The sequence below is a fragment of the Rhineura floridana genome, chromosome 8 (assembly GCF_030035675.1).
Source record: "Rhineura floridana isolate rRhiFlo1 chromosome 8, rRhiFlo1.hap2, whole genome shotgun sequence".
Lineage (NCBI taxonomy): Eukaryota > Metazoa > Chordata > Lepidosauria > Squamata > Rhineuridae > Rhineura > Rhineura floridana.
Window position 1 is genome coordinate 61891956 of NC_084487.1, and position 17425 is coordinate 61909380.

The 17425-nt window shown below is 41.4% G+C and overlaps 1 pseudogene; it reads right to left on the minus strand.

Moving 5' to 3' along the window:
• Positions 1–14474: 14474 nt before the first annotated feature.
• LOC133363332 (poly(ADP-ribose) glycohydrolase-like) overlaps positions 14475–17425 on the minus strand; it is a 126891-nt pseudogene continuing 123940 nt past the window's right edge.

The window sequence follows — 17425 nt, forward strand, 5'->3', positions numbered from 1 at the left end:
TTCATTCTGTGTGGTCAGAAGCATCCCAAACCCTGAGGTTTCGGGGGTGGGCTCTAGTGATGTCATAAGGGCAAGCCTGAGTTGTAACATGGGGTGGGCCCAAGTGATGTCATTAAGCATGTTACATTAAGCATCAATCACAGTTGCTTGGAGCATACAATACAAACAAAAAACATTTCTCTGATTGGAAATTAAGAAATAAATCTTAGCTAAAAGATGGAGCCGGGGTAGGGAACATTTAATCTAGCATACTTGCTTCTGCCAAAAAGGGTTTAAGTGCCTTCAGGGTAGACCAGAAGGCCATTGTAGGAAGAAAGGAGCCTAGTGTTGTGGAGATGTTAGATGGGAGCACTTAGGAGTAAAGATGGAAGGCTGCAATTCTAAACACAGTTACTAAGGGACTAAGCCCCATAGAACCCAACAGGACTTACTTCTGAGTAGATATAGTTTGGATTGTGTTGTTGGTAAAGCTTGACTAGGGATCCTCTGCAAAGATATCCATATCGAAGCAGAGTTGGCAACCCCTTGCTTGGAATACCCTGCCCCTAGCTTTTAACATGGCTGCTCCAAATTCTTTACAGATTTGACCCTTCACTTCAGAAAGAAGTCTGAGAAATGAGTAAAAGTAAGAAGATTCTCTACCCCTTTCTGTCTACCCCGTGGGCTCCTATAAACTCACTTTGACAGCCAACACAATTCCAGTGAGTAATAACTGACAGAGAGAAAACACACATGGTTTGGTCTACCTTCACAGGCAGCAGCTTGGGAACATCAGCAGTTGCAGCCACACTTCCAAATATGTGAATTCTCTTTTACCACTATTGGGCAGGAAAGAAACCATCATGCAACCAACAAGGTGCATCATCAGCGGGTTTAAGGGGGTTGAACTGAGTGCATGGAACCACTATTGTTGCTTCTATAGATGTAAGGGAGTGAGGTTAAAGATAAATGAAATGCAAACAGAAAAGAAAAAGACAGTGATGATTTCCTAAATGCAATACCATACTACCCACAGGAAGATTCCTATGAGTAAGGCAGAAAACTCAGCATCCCACAACCAGTCAGGCAGGCCCGGTGTTAGGCATGCCTGGGACCTTGGGCACCAGCCTGCCCCAGGCACATGGCTCCTGCCTTTCCACCTACCTCTCTCCTGTGTTCTGCTCCTGTGTGTGCTGTGCGCACAGGGCTGCTATCAACCAAGATGGTGGCAGAGGCTTCTCTAAGGGCTGATGCCCCCGCCGCCATCGTGGTTGATGGCATGCATGCGCAGTATGCTACATGTGCACACATGCCTGCCATCAACAAATATGGTGGTAGGGACATCAGCCCCTTAAAGAGCTTCTGCTGCCATCTTAGTTGATGGTAGCAGCGCGCACAGCAGCAGAACACAGGAGAGAGGTAGGTGGAGCAAGAGAACAGACGGGCAGCCTGGAAGCTCTGTCCCTGTGATCCACGGCAGGGATCCTGCCTTGGCAGGGATCCTTCAAGGGCCCCTCTGGGTTGCAGGGACCGTCAGCCAGGGCACATCCTGGCCACCTTTTGGCACGGGCCCTGCAGTCAGGATTCCTAACCAAAAACCAAAACTAAAACAATCCTGGCAGCCAGTTAGACAAAGTCACAGAAATCCTCATACAGCACAACCTGACCCAGGGTCTGCAGAAATTGCAGAATGTTGTGGCACCATTGCTGACATGAGTCAGACCCTATCAGCACATAAAATCTTTGCTCTGAAATCTGCACTGGCTGCTGATTTGTTCACAGGCCAAGTTCAAGGTGTCCTTTCCATGTTATGGGTTCCACATAGTACTTGTTCTGCTCTTGTCAGAAATCTGCCGTTTAGTGTGGCAGCACCTAAGCTTTGGAACTCCCTGCCTATTGACTTTAAGCATACGCCTTCATTGTACTCTTTTCAGCACCGGCTAAAATCATGTTTGTTTAGGCAAGCCTACCCAGGCAGGTAGTAGCTTTTATGTTTTTTATCTGTTTTTAACTCATTGTTGGTTTTATTATTTTGAATGTTTTTAAATAACTGTCTTTAACTGTTTTTGCCAATAATTTTATTGTTTTAATTCCTTCTGTAAACTGCTTTGAGATTTTTTACAATAAAGCGGTATATAAATGTTACATAAATACATTTTGGAGTCAATGTGGCCCTTGGGTCTCTTTCTGTTTTTAGGAACAAAGGAATCTGCCTTTTACCAACTCGGGCCATTTGGTACCATCTAGCCCAGTACTGATGACATGGACTAGCATCGGCTCTCCAGGATTCTAAGCAAAAGTCTCTTCCAGAGATTGAATTTTGGACCTTTGCATGCAAAGCATATGCCCTACCACTGAGCTACAACCCTTCCTGTTTAAAAAAGTATCTTTTAAAATTGTTCTTTTCAATTCACTAATGAATGCGCATCATGCCTACGGCAGATCCACATTCATTTAAAGCACATTCAACACACATTTGAAATGCATGAATCCCACCACAGAATCATGAGAACTGTAGTTTGTTAAGGGTGGTGAGAATTATAACTGTGCGGGCAAAACTACACTTTGCAGTATTCTTTAGGGGAAGTCATGTGCTTTAAATGTGAGTTCGATGTGCTTTAAATGTATTGTGTGAATCTACTTCATAAACTTTGCCTGCATGTAAATCATTTTAATTATTTTTTTCAAAATGGAAATTAGCTATAAAGTGTACTAAGTGACCATGGGCTACTCACCATCTCTCAGCCTATCTGCCCCTTAGGATGAAAACAACAGAAGGGAATGATGACCACCCCAAGGAAGAAGGGCACACTTGAAATGTAGAAGAAATAATAATGTACAACCATAGTGTGAAATCAAATACTTATCAGGACACAGTATGAAGAAATATAAGCATGACTGTCAAAGATGTTTATTATTTACACAACCTGTAAAGATATTTATAGTGCAATCCTGTTTGTTTACTCAGAAGCAAGTCCCAACGTTTTTAATGGGGCTTACTCAAACAGGGAAGCGTGCACAGAACTGCAACCTCAAGAGATAAGGAACTTCATTCATCCAACCCAAAATTCAGAATCATGCCACTTTAAGATGTTTTGCAACTGTTTATACTTGTTTTTATTGTTATTGGATTTTAAAGGGATTTATTTCTTATCGTGAGTTGTCTTGGTTTCCAGTCGGCCACTCTACCACAGGATTGTTGGAAAGACTCCATATACGTACACACTGGAGATGTAAAAATACATAGATCCCATATAATAGTTTATTGTCAAACCAGTTGGTCATTGCAGAACACTTTTTTTAAAAAATCAGTATTAGTTTCCTAGATAATAAAAACTGTGATACTAATTAAGCCCCACCTAATTGCTTTAAAAATAGGATTGGAAGGGGAAAGATTTACAACACAGAACCAATTCTTTGCTATGTTCACTCAAAAGTCACATTAATTTACAGCACAATCCTAACCATTTCTACTCAAAAGTAAGTCTTATTGAATTCAATGGGGTTTACTCCAGGTATGTGGGATTAGCATTGCAGCCCTATTCCAGCCAAGTTAGTATTGGATTAAAGCTTCATATTGGGAAGGATTTCAAAACATTGCCCTCTTCAACAGCCCAGGAAATTTTAAACTTATTTGACTCCTGCACACAAGAGAGAAAAAAACTGAAATATATATTTACTCAATTTATGAGATTTTCAAATAAGCAGGAAAAAACAACCATTTTCTGGCATTGCAATGGGGTCTAGGCACTGCCTGGAGGTCAACAAATCACAACCCTTACCTCTTTTATTGGCTACAAACTGAAAGCAGGTTAGAGCAGCCAGCTACAAGCTGATTTACCAGAAGTTGTGGAGGGGTGGCGGCTGATGTTTTGGTGTATATCTCCTGAACTAGAAATTTAAATTAAAAAGAAATTGGGAGTCTGGAGATTATGGTGACTCACCTGGAGACCCAGAGAGGACCCCCAAAATCCAGAGTCTCCAAACAAAAATCAGAGAACTGGCAACCCTATGTGTGATGCAGGTTGCTGTTGCTTCACATGGGTCATCCCTGCAGGAGAATTTTTAATTAGAGGGTGTTTTTTTACCCTAAATGTGGTTGGGAGAAGATGTTGTGAAACAATGCTGCATCTTCCCCCCTCCCACTGAGAGCAGGATTCCATCTTGTACCATGCAGGTTACTGATCCTTCACAAAGGGCTTCCCTACAGGCAGCACCACGCAGGAAAGAGAAGCACCACGCAGAATCAAACCCTCCTGCTCTTGATTGGGAGGGAAGGAGACACTGCATCTCCTCCTTCTCACCCCCCACATATATAGGGCTAAAAATAACCTAATTAAACATTAGTCTCTTCCCTGAATTGATCTGGAGTCAGATACAGGGCAAGTAGTTCCTGGGTTATCACAGGTGGGTTGGCCCAATCCAGAGGCCCCAGATCTGGCAGATCAGGAGGTCTGTGTGCAGCCCTAATAAAGAAACATTTTTCTTAGAGAAAGGGTGTTTTTTTCTGAAGTTTGTGTAATAATATAATAATAAATAAATAAATATAACTCTCTCTCTCTCTCAGCATGTGTAGCTTTACTGAACCATTTCTCAGCCTAACCTACCTCACAGGATTGTTGCAAAAATAAAAAAGGGAGGGAGGACCCAGGAAGAAAAAGGAGGTGCAAATATATCATGTCATATTCACAAACCATGCAGTGAGAGGGAAAAATGCACAAAGTCAGCCTCCACTAATTCCTTTAGCTGCAATATTCCACAGTCCTGAAATTTTATAGCAGATTACAAAAACATCAACTTGCCAACACACACACATGTGCTGCTTGACTGAACCAACTCTCTAGCCTACCTCACATGTTTGTTTGAATTGCTTCATACACACATACTGGAGATATAAACTGTAGTTTGTTAAAGGTGATGGGAACTATAATAGGGGAAACTATACTTCCCAGGATTCTTTAGGGGACGTCAAGTTCAAGTTCAAGTTCAAGTTCACTTTATTACGGTCATAGACCCATATACAGAAAGGGGGAATAATTCATATATTAAAACACAAATACATTGGAGATTACAATAAAATAGGAGATACTTCTAATCATCTGAAACAGCAGTAGGAAAACAATCTTTACGGATTTGTTGAGCGATAAAAATGAATTTAGCTACCGGTAAGGTTATATCTCTGCTAGAACCATATAGTAGGAGAGCAAGTAGATGTTTATCTGATTTATGTGGAAATTTATTAATTATTGGGGTAATAAACTTAATGCGTTCCTCCTTGTATAGTATGCAATTGAAAATAACGTGATAAAGAGTTTCAATCGCGTCAGTTTTACAGGGACAGATTCGGTTGGTAAAAGGGATACCTAAAAATCTCCCATCTAGTAGGGCTGAGGCTAAACAATTAAATCTAGCCTTGGTGAAGGCTAGACGATATTTAGGGATAGTTAAAAAATCCAGATAGGGAGAACAATTCAATAGATCATATTTTAGGCCAAAATGAGTCGGGGAACAAGTAGAGGAAGCTCCGGATATTGCAAGTTGATAATCTATGTCTCTGAGACGGGTTCGTATAGAATATTTTATTGAATTTGGATCTTGGGATGATAAATATTCAGGAGATAGTCCTATACTTGTAAGGTGGGAAATGAAAATTTTCGCCCAACGTGAGTTGTAGGTATCTTCCCAAATAAGTGAGGGGTAGCTAGAGGTATTTTCGTATGACACTTTGCACCAATAGTTGTAAGCAATAGACCATGCATGAGTTTGCAATGAAATTAAGCCAGATTCCAGCCTAAGAGCCGCTGACGGGGCACATTTGGGGAGGCCATAGATTTGTCTAAGGAAGGAGGATAAGACTACCTCTACAGATGAATTATATGTACCAATCCAGAGTGGAACTCCGTATAACAGTTGAGGTATTATTTTAGAACAAAAAACCTTCAGAGCTGCTGGGATAAATTGGCCTCCTTTAGTGTAAAAAAACCTTAAAATACCCCTAACAGAATTTCTTGCTGTTGCAATAGCTGCTTGGATATGAGGTCTCCAGGATAGTGATGTATGAAACATGATTCCAAGATATTTGAATTTGTTTACTTGGTCGATTTTTTGGCCATTGATATTCCAAACTGAAGGACAAAAACGGTTGGCAAATACTAAGATTTTAGTTTTTGTGAAGTTTATAGTCAATTGATTTTCTTTACAATAGTACATAAAAGTACGGAATAAGCGTTTTAGACCCACTTTGGATAGAGATAGGAGTACAGCATCGTCTGCATACAGTAGCAGCGGGCAACGTTTATTTGCTAATTTAGGGGAATGAAAGGTTAAGGACTGGCATTTAGATGATAAATCATTTAAGAAAAAATTAAATAAGAGAGGAGATAATATACATCCTTGTCTAACTCCGGTATTTGTATTAATAGAGTTTGTGAGACCCCCTCCACGGTCACATTTGACTCGGAAAGAGGTCTGTTGATATAACTGCGTTATTAAGAAAAGGAGTCTCTTATCAATCGTAGATTTTTCAAGTTTTGACCAAAGTAGATCTCTAGGTACAGAATCAAATGCTGATTTTAAATCAACAAAAGCGACAAAAAGACCGTTCCCACATCGTTTTTTATATTTTTCCGCCCGATGATTTAGGGTAACGCAATGGTCCATCCCAGACCTACCCTTTCTAAAGCCAGCCTGCTCCCATCCAAGTATGTTTTCTTCCTCTAACCATGCTGAAAGTCTCCTGTTTAAATAACTGGCATAGAGTTTGCCAATAACAGGGAGGAGGCTTATAGGTCTATAATTAGCTGGCTCCTCTCTGTTCCCTTTCTTAAAAATAGGGACAACTATGGCTTCAAGCCAAGATTCAGGTATACATCCCAAAGCGTTTATCAATGTAAAGAGTTTTGCCAACATCGGTGACCACCAAGTTGGATGTTCTTTCAGCATTTCAGGAATGATATTATCAGAGCCAGGAGCTTTTCCTGTTTTCAGATTAGCAATCAAGTCCGTTATTTCCGATTGGGAAACAGGTGGCCAATCTGGAAGGTTTGTAGTACATCGTGCAGGGGGACAGGGGTTTGTATTGTTCTGATTATCATTAAAGTATTGTTCCCATATATGGGCATGGATACAACATGGAGCAGAATTTAGAGGTCCAATGGATCCCGTGACAATCTCCCAGAATTTTTTGGAGTTCTTAGTACTTGAGGCAAGTATTAACGATTCCCAACTCCCCCGTAACGCATGCCTTTTTTTGATAACTATCAATTGTTTATAATTCTTTTTGGCGGTATAATATTCAGGTGGAAGTAAATTTGTATTTGATTGGCGGTATTGAAGATATATCAGTCTAAGTTGTTTCTTAGCAGCCAAACATTCTTTATCAAACCATTTAGGACATCCCATATGGATAGTTGTCCTATGGGTAGGGGGAGGGATAGCTGATGTTTTTAAATTTGAAATCAATGAGGCATAAGTAGTTAAAGCAAGAGAAGGGTTTGAAGTGTTCGAAATTTTTTCCCTTGTTTCTAAGGCATAATTCGATAAAAGGAATGTGGCCACATTTGAGGCTATTTGTGGAGACCAGATGATTCGTTTATGAGTGAGATGTGGTGGATATAACATTTGGGTATGGGCATGAAACAAACGTCCTTTCTCTGGGAGACAGAAGGAAAAGGTTAATGGTAAGTGATCACTATCCTGTCTATTGCCTATAGTAAAGTTTAGAATGTACTTAAGTAGATGTTGGGGGATAAGGGCATAATCGATAACACTACTCCCTAAACCGGAAATATACGTATATTCCGCACAGTTGTTAGTCTGATTTAGGCCATTTAACATAGTGAGATTTCGACTGCCAATAAATCTTGTTAAGCATATACCTCCGTAATTAATCTTGGTATCCTTAGAAGTTCTATCTGAAATAAAATTATAATGGTCAGTAGACTCTCCCCCCCATAATTTCGAAGCAAACAGTTTGTCATTATTTGAACCAATCCTTGCGTTGACATCACCCATAATAATGGGTAAGGCTTTAGGGAATAATGCCTCCTGTGCCAAGATGTAGCCATCTAGGTCAGACCAAGCTTGATCGGTTTGAGCTCTTGTAAAGTTGGGAGGGATATATACATTAATCAGGAGGAAGGCACAGGTATTATAAGTCAGAAGAACTCCCATAGCCATATTTTTACAGGGTTTCAGATTTGTAATGCATGCTGATATTGAAGTGTCTATAAGTATTGCCAAACCTCCCTTCGGTCGGCCTTTCATTTTAGGTAACGGGGGAATCGCGGGTAAACATGTAATTGAGAAACCATCCACTATTAGGTTTTGTATGGTCCAAGTCTCCTGAAAAAAGATTATATCGAATTCATTCAGATATGTGATGAAATCAGGGGATGATTGTTTTGCAGACCAACCGGCAATATTGCAGGAAAGAAAGTGTATTACATTTTCAGAGGTGGGATAATCATCACAAGTTATTTTTAGGGTAAAATGTCCGAAAGGCTGGAGTAGATTCGGGACAGGGTGAGTTTAGTTGTTGGGGATATCAATTTAATTCCGTGATCTGATCTAGGATTTTCGTGGAGTCAATAAAGACGGCACCTGATTTAGCTATACGTTTCGGGGGAATTGAGGCAATAGTATCTGTAAGATGACCTGTTATAAGATGTTTTTCTCCATGTACCAGTGGGCTTACATTAGGGCATATTTCTTCATCCTGATATGTATTATTGCCCCAGTTTCGGTTGTCAGTAAAAGGTACCATATTAGATTCTGGCGAACTTGAGGACTCAAAGTCAGTCTCTTTAGAGGTGTTATTTAAGTAGGATTCCTGCTGGGTCACGTTGGGTACTGCCATTTCCAGTCGATGAATAAGATGGTATAATTTGTCGACAATCAGTAGTCTTTCCGGCCCAGATAGTTGAGAGTAGAGCTCGGTGAGTTGTACTTCCTCCGGTTCCATTTCCATTCTGAAGGTCGTAAACATAGGGCTGTTCATACGAGGTGGGCAAGTTGGGTTCACTGGATATGTCAATGTTAAATTCTTTTGGTTGTCAATCAAGGCAGGAGACCTGCTACTTCTCGTCATCTGTTGTGAAATTTTTGGTTGATATCTGATCAGAGAAGGCGGAGTTGAGGTGTTGACATAGTAACGTTGTATTGACAAGCCCCGATTCGTTAACCTGTCTCTGGCATGAAAAATCCTATTTGCAATGGTCGGAGAGTGGAAGGTAACAATCAATCTCCATATCCCTGGTTTGGAAGATAAATTTGTTATACGTTTTATATAGTTAAAGCGACGAGCTTGATGGAACAATGATCCAAAGCAGAAATCCAAAAATGGAATACTCGGAAAAGATGTTTGGTGTACTGTAGTCTTGCTGTGATAAATAACAGCTCGCTTCTCTGTCTGTAATACAAGTTTCCATTGATCAGTATTAAACAGGGTTTTTGTACAGGGAGATAGTAGTTTATCCCTTGTATGGGTCTGCTGAGAGGGAGTATTGTTCATAATCTCATCAGATGAGCTGGTGGAAAAGGATGAGTTTTTAGTGTTGTGATTAATGCTTGATTTGGGAATATATCCACCTTCAGATCTAGCAGCGCGTTGAGTCTTTTTATTAGGCATATCAAGTAATTTAAACAGCGGTTCATAGTTCATTTTCTTTACCAGCTTTTGTTTTGTATTCTTAATATTCTTTGTTTTTTTCTGATTTTGAGAGGATCGAGGTTTTTTCTTCTTCTTCTTCTTAATCTTGTTCTTACGACTATTGGCATCCTCTAGTGGCACTTTTGTTTGTCCATTTTCATCTGGTAGGGCTACTACTATTTGCTGGTCTTTATTATAAAGGGACGGGCCAAGAGCCTTTACCAGAGTATTAAGCAGCTGGTTGGTTTCATTTAAATAATTTTTGACTGAGCTCAGTTCCTTAAATAGCGATTCCTTCCAGTTCGGGCAGGTAGCTTCAGGAGTAGTTAAATCATACTTATGGTATTCCTCTTCCATATGTTTTGATGAATAGGAAGGACGTCTCTGAGTATTTTGGTACGAATCAACTGTAATTAGTTCCATGGAGCAGTTCTTCTCTGTTGGGGTAATACAGTCAACTTGATTCAGTGGACAATTAAAGCCTGCATCTTCTAATTCTTCAGCCAGGCTTCTGCCAGAAGGGGGAGCAATGAAAGGATATAATTGTGAAGGTCTATCTAACGACCAGTCACCTGGCATTTCCGAGAGTGTGTTGAAACAGGAAATGGACAATGGCTGCGGAGTATATCTTGCAGAGTCATTGAGTGGTAAGAAAAAATTTGTTATTTTTGTTTGAAGGTTGCCAGGCCTGTCATAGTTATCGTTTTCAGTGGTTGCACCCGATGGCTGGCAGTGTTTCCTGTTTAAAGTCATTAGACACTTTATTCCATCGATAGTATTTAAACTAATCTGCCTTGCTTTGCCAGAAATATAGAGTTCTCAGATTTATGTCCTCTGTGAACACTTAGAGAGACTTTCCTCTCAGCATCTGTTTAAAAGGCGATAGTAAAAACTTTTAGTTGTAAGTTGTGAGAGATTTATGGGGGAGGAGATTTATAACTTAGAAGCTCCAGCTCCGTCCGGATGTTAATTAGCAGCCTCTGCGAGGTGTTTAAGTGTTAATTCCTATCCCACCTTCAGAGCATAGAGTCAGTAGTCTTTCAGATTAGAATAATGTTTTAGAAGAAAAAACAATATCAGGAGCAATGATAAAGTTTAGTTTAGGTAGGCACGATGTATAACAGCTCCTTACCGGAAGACGTCCTTTCCGGAACCAGGACTCTCATTAAGGACAGACAAAAGCAAGTATTTCTTGACTTCTGGACTGCGCCGCCAAATAAATTATTTCCTTTTTTCCCTAAGCTAGAAAGTCACTCAGTTTGCAGGCATTAAATAAACATAGACTTGAAGTAGAATTAGCAGTAGCATTGAACAACTTCTAGGGGACGTCATGTGCTTTAAATGTAAGCTGGATGTGCTTTAAACATATTGTGTGGATCTACTTAATAAACTTAGCCTGCTTGTAAATCATTTTAATTATTATTTTTTAAATGGAAATGACCTATAAAGTTTACTGGGTGACGATGGGCTACTCACCATCTCTCACCTAATCTGACCCTCAGGATGAAAACAGAGGGGAACCATGACCACCCCAAAGAAGAAGGGCACACTGAAAATGTAGAGAAAGTTATACTATACAACCATAGTGTGAAGTCAGATACTTATTGGGACATAGTATGAAGAATTATTTATATTTATTTATTTATTTATTTTATTCAGCTTATATCCCGCCCGACTAGCAACAGCTCTCAGGGCGGCAAACATAGAAACATATACAATAATAAAATTACAAGATCAATATAACAAATATAAAAGTACATCATCTAAAATACCAATTACAACATTTACATAAATAACTTAGATTAAAATGCCTCAGAGAAGAGAAAGGTTTTAACCTGGTGCCGAAAAGATAATAGTCTCTCCTCGGGGAGACTATTCCACAATTCGGGGGCCACCACTGAGAAGGCCCTAGATCTTGTTACTACCCTCCGGGCCTCCCTATGGGTCGGGACCCAGAGGAGGGCCTTCATAGTAGACCATAGTGTACGAGCCGGTTCATAACGGGAGAGGCGTTCCTGCAGGTATCGTGGTCCCGCGCCGTATAAGGCTTTATAGGTAAATACCAACACTTTGAATCTGGCCCGGTAGCATATTGGAAGCCAGTGCAGGCGAGCCAGAACAGGTGTTATATGCTCAGACCACTTAGTTCTTGTTAGCAGTCTGGCCGCCGTATTTTGCACTAGCTGTAGCTTCCAAACCGTCTTCAGAGGTAGCCCTACGTAGAGCGCGTTGCAGTAGTCCAAACGTGAGGTTACCAGAGCATGAACCACTGATGTAAGGTCCTCCTTACTCAGATAGGGACTTAGCTGGGCTACCAACCGAAGTTGGTAAAATGCATTCCGTGCCACCGAGGCTACATGGGCCTCGAGTGATAGGGAAGAGTCTAAAACGACTCCCAAACTACGAACCTGATCCTTTAGGGGGAGTGTAACCCCGTCCAGGACAGGGTATGTATCCACCATCTGACCAGAGAAACCATCCACCAGCAGCATCTCAGTCTTATCCGGATTGAGTCTCAGTTTGTTAGTTCTCATCCAGTCCATTGTCACGTCCAGACAACGGTTCAGCACATTGACCGCCTCACCTGAAGAAGATGAAAAGGAGAAGTAGAGCTGCGTGTCATCAGCATACTGATGACAACGCACTCCAAAACTCCGGATGACTGCACCCAACGGCTTCATATAGATATTAAAGAGCATGGGAGACAAGACCGAACCCTGCGGGACCCCACATTGGAGAACCCACGGGGTCGAGCAATGTTCCCCAAGTATTATCTTCTGGAGACGGCCTGCCAAGTAGGAGCGGAACCACTGTGGAGCAGTGCCTCCAACACCCAACTCCGCAAGTCTCTCCAGAAGGATACCATGGTCGATGGTATCAAAAGCTGCTGAGAGATCAAGGAGAATCAACAGAGTTACACTCCCTCTGTCTCTCTCCCGATATAGGTCATCACACAGGGCGACCAAGGCCGTCTCAGTGCCAAAACCAGGTCTGAAACCCGACTGAAATGGATCTAGATAATCGGTTTCATCCAATAGCGCCTGGAGCTGGTCAGCAACCACTCGTTCCAAGACCTTGCCCAAGAATGGAACATTTGCCACTGGTCTATAGTTGTTAAAGTCCTCTGGGTCCAAGGAAGGTTTTTTCAGGAGTGGTCTCACCGTCGCTTCTTTCAGACAGCCAGGGACCACTCCCTCTCGTAAAGAGGCATTTATCACTTCCTTGGCCCAGCCAGCTGTTCCATCCTTGCTAGTTTTTATAAAACAAGAGGGGCAAGGATCAAGTACCGAAGTGGTTGCATGTACCTGTCCAAGCACCTTGTCCACGTCCTCGAACTGAACCGACTGAAATTCATCCAACAAAACATGACTAGACTGTGTTCCAGACACCTCATTAGGACTAACTGTCATAAAATGGGAATCTAGGTCCCGACGAATGCATAAGATCTTATGCTGGAAGTGCTTAGCAAACTCATTACAGCGGGCTACCGATGTATCTACCATGTCCTGTGGGCCAGGGTGGAGTAGCCCTCGGACAACTCTAAAAAGCTCCGCTGGGCGGGAGAGAGATGACTTAATAGTGGTGGCGAAATGTTGTTTCTTCGCCGCCCTCACCGCACCTACATACCGCTTGGTAGAAGCACAAACCAGCGCATAATTGCATTCGTCGGGAGTTCGTCTCCAACTCCGCTCAAGCCGTCTCCTATCTTGCTTCATCGCAATATGTTTATTATTCACACACCATGTAGAGATATTTATAGTGCAATCCTACATTTGTTTACTCAGAAGCAAGTCCCAATGTATTCAGTGGGCCTTACTCATACAGGGAAGCATGCAGAGAACTTCAACCTCAAGTGATAAGCAACTTCATTCACGCAATCCAAAATTCAGAATCATGCCACTTTAAGCTGTTTTGCAACTGTTTGTACTTGTTTTTATGGCTATTGGATCTTAAAGGGATTTATTTCTTTTTGTGAGGTGCCTCGGTTTCCAGTCATCAACCCTACCTCACAGGGTTGTTAGGAAGATTCTATATACACGCACACACTGGAGAAGTAAAAATACATAGACCCCATATAATAGTTTGTTGTCAAAACCAGTTTGTCTTTGCCAACATTTTTTTTAAAAAATCAGTATTAGCTTTCTGCCAAATAACAGCAGTGATGCCTAAGTAAGCTCTGCCTAATTGCCTTAAAAATAGGGTAGGGGCAGAGAGAGAGAAGGGTTAACATCACAATCCTATGCTATATCTACTCAAAGTCCCATTAATTTATTATTTATTTATTCTATTTGTATGCTGCTTTTCCACACAAATATGCCCAAAGTGCCTCACAACACAAAAGAAAAAATGCATATCAAGATAACATTACAAGAACAGTCCAATGAGTATTCAAACACAATATAACTAAGAATTCATTTTGATAACCTAAATGTTATAACATTTAAAATACATTATAAAATACACTATCAGAACATATGGAACAGAGTCAGATGTGAAAAACGTTTCAGGTACAGTGAAATAACAACAAAAATATAAGCAGCAGCCAGTTCTTCAGAAATGCCAAATGCTGGACACAGCAAGCAGATTTCTTCAAGCCTGAAATAAAATGTTTTCTCTCCTCACTTGGTGTAAAGGTTGGTGTTATCAGGCAGAGAGGGAGGGTTCCAGGAGATGTTTCTTGGAGGTGTGGTATAAAGGCTCACTTCTGGTTCACAGCACACTTGGGCCATTCTATTTCCAGGTTGAGCCATTGCAATTCCTTTCACTTTGGAGCAATGGCTGAGGAGTCTCATGGCAGCAACAAGAGACTCCGGTCTGCATGAGCGAGTGAGTGAAAAGCGCACCTTCATAGCTTGCCTCCTTGCTGTTCCTCAGCGGCAACAGTTTGTCCTTTCTTGATTAGGAAACTGTGCATACTGTAAATGTCTCTCATCAGCTCAGCATCTCCAAAGGTGAAATAAACAACATCTTGCCCAGACTTCTCAGCTGCCAAGTTTTGTATTAAAGTTTTCAGACTTGAATCAACTCCAAATGCACCACATCCCCAATTTCCAGTAGCTACTGCAGAAAGGTGATGTGGTGGGATACCAGGTCAAAAGAAACCACAATAAGCCTTGTTGAGCTCTCTTCTAATTTTCTCAGGAGCAAACTTATCAAGAAAATGTCTGAAATGAAATGCATCTATGGCTACAATTTCTGTGCAGAGCCTCTGCCATTCATCCCTGGGTGTTTCATCTTCATGGCTCGTGGCCCACTGGTATGTTTCTGCATATCCGGTATATTCACTATATTGCTCTATACCTGTGATAACTAGACATGCATTGTTATTCAAGACTTCAGTAATGAGATGAGACGCAATCAGTTCTGGATTGATTAAAAAGCGAATTTCTTATTGCACCAGTCTTGCACCAGGGAACCACCTCCAACAAAATGATTAGCAAAATCAGCCTGCAGCACCCCATGCCCATTGCTCTCAATAGTGCTTCATATGCAACCTGGACATTTTTTTTTTTTGAGATCTTTCCCCATCTGGAAATTCCTGTAGACACTGTCTTGTAAATGTCACTAGTCCAGTGGGTTTTTTCTCTGTGACTCTTCTGAAGTAACAGAAAAGGGTTTTCAATTTCTCAGACTTCCTTGGTGAACGTCCTTCAAACAACCTGTTGAAGTTAATATCTGGATAGCTTGAATATTCTGATTTCATCTTGGCATTTCGCTGGGGAAAAGTGCAGAAGAAAGCATTTGCTAGCAAACTAGCAGTCTGCTCCTGTGACATTGTGATGGAGTGGTTCATCTTTTGTTTCTGTGTGCTGACCCGTGTGATTTCTCCAAATGCAGAAAACTCAACTGCATAATTTTTACAGCACAATCCTAAACATGTATACTCAAAAGTACTCCTATTGAATTGAAGGGGGTTTACTCCCAGGTATGTGGATTAGGATTGCAGCTTTACACCCAGAGAAGTGAGTATAGGATTAAAGCCTTATGCTGGAAAAGTTTTCAAAACAGGCTATGAACTGGACAAATAAACTGCCCTGTTCAACAGCCCAGGAAAATTTAAACTTCTTATATTTAGAAAACTATAACACATTGTAATGGCATCATAAGCTGCATGTACACTTTTTTATTTTTGTTCAAAAAGTATTTGATAGATAAAATGTATAATATGTTATTTTTTTGCAAATAATTACAAACCCCTGCGGCCCTGAGGGGGGTGGATCAGGAAGGCCTCCTTAATAGGGTTGCCAGGTCGGAACCATCCAAAAACCTGAGAAAATGGGGGCGGGCCCTAGTGACGTCACAGGGCGGGCCCTAGTGACGTCATTATACATGATACATTGTATCAACCACAGTTGCTTGGAGCATACCATTCAAAAAAAAATTCTCTGGAGATTAAAATAGAAATCTTACCTAAAATAGGATGTTCCTAGGTCCATCTGAAGTGACAAGGTCATTCTTTCTCACAAGCTTAGGGTGATGCAAAATGGAAATGGACTGCCTTCAAGTTGATCCCAGATAGGGTCTTCATGCTAAGCAGTATTCAGACAGAGGTGGTTTACTATTGCCTTCCTCTGAGTCTGAGAGGCAGTGACTGGCCCAAGGTCACCCAGTGAGCTTTATGGCTGTGTGGGGATTCGAACCCTGATCTGCCAGCTCACAGTTCAACGCCTTTAGGGAACATTTAATTAACTTATTTTGTAGATCCCAAACTTTCTTGTAGACCTGTAGGAGTTTCATAGGCACTAATGCAGGGGCCTAGTGGGTAATCCAGCCCTGCACACAAGTATGCCACAATGCTGCTGGAGGAGCCCTGTTGGATCAGAGTAAAGGCCCTTCATATCACAAGCTATATGGCTCTGTGTACCATTTGCTGGGAATCACAAGTGGGGACAGCGCTGCTGCACTCGGGTCCTGCTTGTGGGCTTTCCACAGGCATCTAAGTTGTCACTGTGCAAACAAGACACTGGACTAAATGGGCCTTTGGCTGATCCAGCAGGGCTGTCCTTGTGTTCTTCAAACCCAGCATCCAACCCTGGCCAGTCAAACGCATCCTGTAAGCTCACAACCAGACAGCAAGGCGATAGACCAGGGATTTGCAAACTCACCACCACCACTACTTGAACATTACTGTGGGTCTTGGCAGACCACTTAATGACTTTTTTTGCCTGCTGAAGCAATTGAATGGTTTTTAATTGCATCAAGGTGAAACGTCTTATAAAAGATTATACAAAATAAGAATAATCTTTTATAAAAGATGATAATGCTTGGGAAAATAGCAGGGAGTAGAAAAAGAGGAAGGCCAAACAAGACATGGATTGATTCCATAAAGGAAGCCATATGATTCCATAAAGGCATCCCTATCAAGATCCTGCTGTGTGTGCTTCTTGGATGTTCTGGACCTCGTCCCAGCTATCTACAGCAAGATAAAGGTGGAGGGACAGGCACATCAGCGCTGAGAATTGTTCAGCCGACAGCAGCCCCCCCTCTCTCTGAGGTTATGCAGCCCATTGCTCTCTCTGCCCCCCCTCTGAGGTTATGCAGCCCTCTCCCTGAGGTTCTTCAGCCCCTCTCTGAGGTTATGCAGTCCTCTCCCTGAGGTTGCAGCCATGTTAAGGACAAGGGAGGGCATTCTAGGCAAAACAGACAAATAATTGGGTGTCAGAACAAATTAAACCAGAACTATCACTAGAAGCTAAAATGATGAAACTGAACTTATCATACTTCAGACACATCATGAGAAGACATGACAAAAATAAATAAATAAATCACTAGAGAAGACAATAATGCTGGGAAAAA